Source organism: Nomascus leucogenys, chromosome 18 (assembly GCF_006542625.1).
Source record: "Nomascus leucogenys isolate Asia chromosome 18, Asia_NLE_v1, whole genome shotgun sequence".
Lineage (NCBI taxonomy): Eukaryota > Metazoa > Chordata > Mammalia > Primates > Hylobatidae > Nomascus > Nomascus leucogenys.
This window is the reverse complement of record NC_044398.1, coordinates 59,185,753-59,192,407: the sequence shown is the minus strand read 5'-3', so window position 1 is coordinate 59,192,407 and position 6,655 is coordinate 59,185,753. Positions and strand designations below refer to the sequence as shown.

Below are 6,655 nucleotides of genomic sequence, written 5' to 3'. Positions count from 1 at the left end.
ATGGGAAGAGGCCACAGAGTAAAGTCCTCCCCATTCTGGTATTTGGACATTCCATGTCCCCAGATTAAAGGCTGCTCCTGCAAAAAGTAAAGTCTGCCTAACCAAAAAAATCTTATCCATATACACAGAGTCTATTGGGAAACAACCTAGAGAAAACTCATACTGGCTACTTACAAAAACCAAATTAAGCTGTGCTACATTGTCTAATCAAACTCACTAGAAGGGTCATGCAACGTGGATGACATAACCCAAAAATCCCAACATGGAGAGCACTGTGAAATTCCTGAACTTGTCCAATACCCTATAAATTTTAGAAGATGGATCTTCTTCCCACTAGCAAGTCTATACTTGTTCCTGAAATAAATTAATAGCCCCCTCATTACATATCTCCTTCCATTTTACACAAAGAACTTAAGGTCCCAGAATAGGTTAAAAAATATTTTACAATCACTACCAAGATGGGCACCAGGGATATAGCCGAGACTGACCCCAAGACCGAGCAGGAACTCACCTCAGTGGTGCAGACACTCCTGCAGCAGATCCAAGATAAATTTCAGATCATCTCTGACCAGATCATTGGGAGAATTGATGATATGAGTAGTTGCATGGATGATCTGGAGAAGAACATCACAGATCTCATGACACAGGCTGGGGTGGAAGAACTGGAAGGTAAAAACAAGATACCTGCCACACAAGAGGTGAAGGTTGCTAATGATTTATACTGAAATCTGGAACACCGATTTTCCAAGCCAAGAGAGGATTGAATGGCTTTTTGCAGCTAACTACTATGTGTAGACAGGTTTTATAAAAAGTGCGCATTCTTATCACATACTATATAGTTAGTCTATAGAGTGATTTACCCCCCAGTTTCTTAAACATGGTATCTTCACATCTTGGACCTTGGTCAATTGTGCTATTAATTATTAAACATTAAAACTTTGCCAGTTCCTGAAAAAAAAAAAAACAGTTTTACTTTCCCAAATTCCTATTCTTCTTCGACCCAACTGGAGGCCACACTCAGGTGCATGGGTAAAGTCTTGTCCTTTCTTCAACAGCTTGCATCAACCTCCATCAAGACTGGGGTTGGAATAAATTAAGTGTCTGCTAAGCTAGGCTGCTTCAACCCCAGTGTCTCATGTGTTTCAGCCCTTCAACCAGTGAGTTAAGAAATCTTCAGAACAAAATAAAAGCATTATAGTGCTTACATCTCAGCACCTACACATCCGTAACAGCATTTTTCAAGTCAAAGCATATATTACATCTATTACAACCTAAATCCACATCATCTTTGCCATCCATAGATTATAGCAGATAGGGTATTAATATTATTGAGTGGAAGAATGTAGGTTGTGAAAAACAGTAAAAGCATTATTATTGATAAATTAGCATGGGCTATTTGGAGAAATAATTTGTCTCAGCCAACCAAGTGCAGCCTAGAACCAAAACATGCCAAAGGACCTACTTTGGCTCTTTCTCCCTAAGCATTTGAGTCTCAGACTTTTCCACTCCAGAGGGAAAAGCCCATCCAACAAAAAACAGCAGCAACAAAAAGCTTATCCAATAAAAAGTTCTGTTCTGAAAGGCAGAAGAGGAGGGCTGGAATTTTCTAAATAATTCCCAGAGACTGGCTTCTTCCTTCTCAGGGCTGGGGAATAGCAGGGCCAGCTTACCTCACCAGCTGTTGGAAGAGAAGAAACCCACACAAGGCCAAAGAGCCCACCCAAGAGATGATAGAAATCAAATAGTAGTTACCTGGAGGAATGGGTCTTGACTGAAAAGGGGCTCTAGAAAACTTTTCCGTGTCGTGAACAGATTGTCTATTTTGATCTGAGTAGTGATTACATGTAGGTATACATAGGCAAATATTCATCAACCCGTTCACTTAAGATTTGTACATATCACTGCATGTAAATTATACTGCAAGAAAAAAAAAGGAAAAACATTCTCACACACATGCAAAAAAAAAAACTTTTTTCCCAATAAGAAACACCCCAGCCTTTCCCCAATTTTCTGAATTACAAGAAGTGATTGATTCCAAAGAGAGAATAAAGGGACAGCCCAAAAGAGGAAGGCGATGATCTCCAAGCTGACTTGTCCTCATCTCCGTGAAATTTCATGGAAGGAAAAGCATCTCAAGGAAAGAGAGGCAAAGAGATTATCAGGGTTCTTCCAAGAGGAAACAATCCTGCACTCTCACCCTCGCAACTTGGGTCTCATGAAAAAGCACGCATTCAGAAAGTCATCACCTTAAGGTGCACTGTGACTTTAAATCCCTTTCATTAAAAACAACGTGTTCTCCTCTAGGTAAACCTGGCCGAATATATCTGAGAATTCCAGAAGAGCCGTTCTAGCCTTTGAGCACTCCCTGCCTGAAAGCACAGTTGCACAATCGCAGTTCAATGAATCTGATTCATCCTCAGGGATATGCCAAATGATCTTCATTTTACAAGGGTTCTTACATTATTTAAATTGAGGAAATACTCCTTTAAAGGCATCAGTTAAGACTTAAAAAAAGAAAACAGCACAAGAAAAAATATATATATTAAATATTTTTAAATCTTAAGGCACTGCCATACCCACATACCCCATGCATGGGCGGGATGGTGGTATCTTCTTCTCCAGCCTGCCCTTTGCCTCCTCACCCACAAACCACCACTGCCACTCAGACAGATGGATTGTTCTGTGTTCCTTGACTGGGAAGAAGGATGTGTCAGCAGATAGCAAACTTTAAAGGAGTTTATCCTTGAACTGGGATTTTAAAACGTAGGTCAGGTAGTTGGGATGTGTGAGCAGAAAAAAATTAAAAATAAAATAAAAAATGAAAGAAAACTTAGGTGCTTCAGAGGTCAAAAAGAAGCCATGCTACATACAGTATATTGAGGAAAACACACGAGTAAAAGGGAGATGTCCCAGTCTTACCCCTTTTCTCTCCAGTCTTCAGCCTCTAGACTAGAAAAGAGTCCTCAGCCTTGAGGAAGAGTTTATCTTACTTCAATGGAAACAGAGAAGTGGTAATAGAGAGTCTAATGGGTCCCAAAAAGAGGAAACTTGCCTCCGGCTCTTGGGCTGTGTAGTTGACATAACTAATTCCATCTTAGAGGAAGACTCCATTTTGGTTCGGCATGGTGGTTCATGCCTGTAATCCCAGCACTTTGGGAGGCCAAGGTGGGTGGATCATGAGGCCAGGAGTTCAAGACCAGCCTGGCCAAGATGGCAAAACCCCATCTCTACTAAAAATACAAAAATTAGCCGGTCATGGTGACACATGCCTGTAATCCCAGCTACTCAGGAGGCTGAGGCAGGAGAATCACTTGAACCCCGGGGGGCGGAGGTTGCAGTGAGCTGAGATTGTGCCACTGCACTCACTGGGCAACAGAGTGAGACTCCATCTCGAAGAAAAAGAAAAAAGAGTCCGTTTTATATTTCATAGAGCACTTTGCCAACAAGGATAAGATGTTCTATTTAACAAACAAATCAAAAAAAGACTGCTAGCAACCAGATAAGGATGTAAACAAGTGTACTCTTCCACTATCAGTTATTGCCAGAGGACTCTGTGACTGTAAAGGATTAGATCTTCTGCAGCTCAAAAACAGCTGTCTTAAGTGACACCGTCTTGCAGTCACTTGTGATAAGAATTTGGCACCTGCCGCCGAAGGCTCTGCCACCTCAAAAACTCTTCTTTCGAGACCAAAGGGACTCCAGGGTGTGACCAGGACTCTTGTCTTCTTAGCTCCCACTGGACTGGTTCATTAATCCTTTCTCCTATCTCTTTTTCCTCTTGATGTTAAATGTTACTTTGTTTGTCATGGAATGTTTAACCTAAAACATTTCTATATTGATGAAATATACTATTATGTATGGTTTGCAATATTGACTGACTTGTGGAGTGGCTTGAGCCTGTGTGCCCATGGCTCTGACTACAGAGTGAACAGGAAGTACTAAGAAGAATTGCCTCCTGGGGAACTCCATGTAGCTCATGGACTGGAATAGCATTAATAAAAGCCTGACATTGTGGAAAGACACACATGGGACCTGTTTAATCTCGCACCGCTCACAACTGGCTGAGGTCGAGGATGGAGTCAAAACCCCGAGATAGGCTGGTAGTCTCTGGAAGAAATAAAAACCTGGCCCCATTGCTCAGGCAGAGGCTCTGAAGAGAAATGACTGCATAGTGTGCCTGGGCAGATGGTACCAGACACAATGGCAGAAGCTTCCCTGTGCCCTGAACAGCATGAGAGCAGGGTAATTTCCATGCCCTCCCCACCCCTAGAGAAGCACAAAGCAGTACAGAGTGATGAAAAGAAAGGGCCTGTGGAAATGGGAATGTGAATTGTCTAGGTAATTGCATAGTTTATTATCTAAGGACCAGACAGGATGACAGCTATTCCAAGGGACGCCAGTGTCAGCAGATGACATCAAGGACCACACTGACCTTCTGCCTCCCCCTCAACAACCCAGCCATGGTCACTGCTAGCCCATAGGGCACTCTTGTGGAAATTAGAAAAAGACATCTGCATAGTATGTGCTGCTTAGAGAATGAAGTGCTGATGAAATGTCAGCCCCCTAGGCTCTCTGCCCACCTCCACCTCTAAGCTATATGGCATAATACTTGAGAAACAGATCTCAAGGCCAGGCACAGTGGCTGGCACAGGTAATCCCCATGCTTTGGGAGGCCAAGGCAAAGCGACGTAAGGAGATCTAATCTCTACGAAAAAAAAAAAAAAAAAACAATTAGCCAGGCATGATGGTGCATGCCTGTGGTCCCAGCTAGTTTGGAGGTTGAAGTGGGAGGATGGCTTTGGCCTGGGAGGCTGAGGCTACAATGAGCCATGACTGTGCCACTGCTCTCCAGCCTGGGTGACAGAGCCAGACCCCGTCTTAAAAAAAAAAAAATAAGGAAATATACCTCAGGTGGTCTGATCTTTAGACCCATTTCACACAACCTCCAAACCTGGCTGAGCAGCAAAGATTAGCTCATCTCAGGGAATTTAGCTGAAAATCTCAAACAAACTTAATATATAGCAAGGTAAAATAATATAATTCAAAAAACAAAACTACAGTTAAGGAAATATAACAATATCCACAAGATACAAAAGTTTGTTTTATTGTAATATTATTTTGATGCTTAGTTTTTATCGCAAAATTCTATATCACACCATAATTCTTGATAGTTTATTCTGTGTAGACACACAGAGGAAAGAGCATCTGGCAAAAATACGAGCTAACCAGTTAATAAGGAGTGGTGCAGACTCTAAACCAGAACAACCACAGGGAAGAACATCTCATCCAGATTCTGAGCTTTATAAAAAAAGAAAACTGGGAGCAAGAGAAAATTATGTTTGCATACCATTTAGGAATCTTTAAATCATTTTCACATACCTTTGTTGATTCCTGAAATATCCCTGCTTCCATGGAGCAGAAATTATTACCCTCTGTTTAGGAGAATGGACTATAAAACAGCAACTCATAGGGGAAAAAAAGAATGGGATAAAGAAGAGAAGAAAGGGGAAGCATGAGATATAAAAGTTTTATTTTTAAACACAGCTAGCCACTGACATGGGAAAAATGTGGGAGGGGATTCTGAATGATTTTTTATCCCCTTTCCTTCTTTATACTTCTCTACAGATTTTTTTTATTTTTATTTTTTTTCTTTTTGAGACAAGGTCTCACTCTGATGTCCAGGCTGGAGTGCAGTGGCGTGACGTCAGCTCACTGCAACCTCTGCCTCCCGGGTTCAAGCAATTCTCCTGCCTCAGCCTCCCTAGTAACTGGGATTACAGGCACCCGCCACCATGCCCGGCTAATTTTTTCATTGTTAGTAGAGACGGAGGTTCACCATGTTGGCCAGGCTGGTCTGGAACTCCTGACAAGTGATCTGCCCACCTCAGCCTCTCAAAGTGCTGGAATTAAGGCGTGAGCCATTGCATCTAGCCTTTTTCTACAAAACTTTTTATATGCAAAAATTCCTTTTACTATAAGAAGGAGGAAAAGACAAAATCAGCAAGAACTTAATTTATTTTTTTATTTTTTAAAATTAATTGATGAATTTTTTTTTTGAGATGAGTCTCGCTCCGACGCCCAGGCTAGAGTGCAGTGGCGCGATCTTGGCTCACTGCAAGCTCCACCTCCTGGGTTCATGCCATTCTCCTGCCTCAGCCTCCCGAGTAGCTGGGACTACAGGCGCCTGCCACCACGCCCGGCTAATTTTTAGTATTTTTTAGTAGAGATGGGGTTTCACCTGTTTTAGCCAGGATGGTCTCGATCTCCTGACCTTGTGATCTGCCCACCTCAGCCTCCCAAAGTGCTGGGATTACAGGCGTGAGCCACCGCGCCCAACCAATTTATAATTACTACTTATTTATTCCTAAAATCTAATTACTAAATATTACAATAATGTAATTCTTTCCAAAGCAAAAAGCCTGCAAGAAAAATGCACTAAAGTAACTTCAAGGGGATGAACATAAATTCTTTTTCTATCTTCTGCTTGCCTATGGTTTCTAAGCTTTCTATAATATAGGTATAATTATTCATTGAAAGGGTGCTTTGTTTTAAAAGGAAAATTCCTAAATGAATTTCTGAAGTATACAAATAACAATGTATATTTATTTACCCTAGCAAATTGTCAAAATATGAATTTCTTTTGTACTATTGAGAG

The 6,655-nt window shown here is 41.4% G+C and overlaps 1 pseudogene; it reads left to right on the top strand.

Moving 5' to 3' along the window:
* Positions 1–458: 458 nt before the first annotated feature.
* LOC100586731 lies at positions 459–725 on the top strand (annotated as a pseudogene).
* The last annotated feature ends 5,930 nt before the right edge of the window (positions 726–6,655 follow it).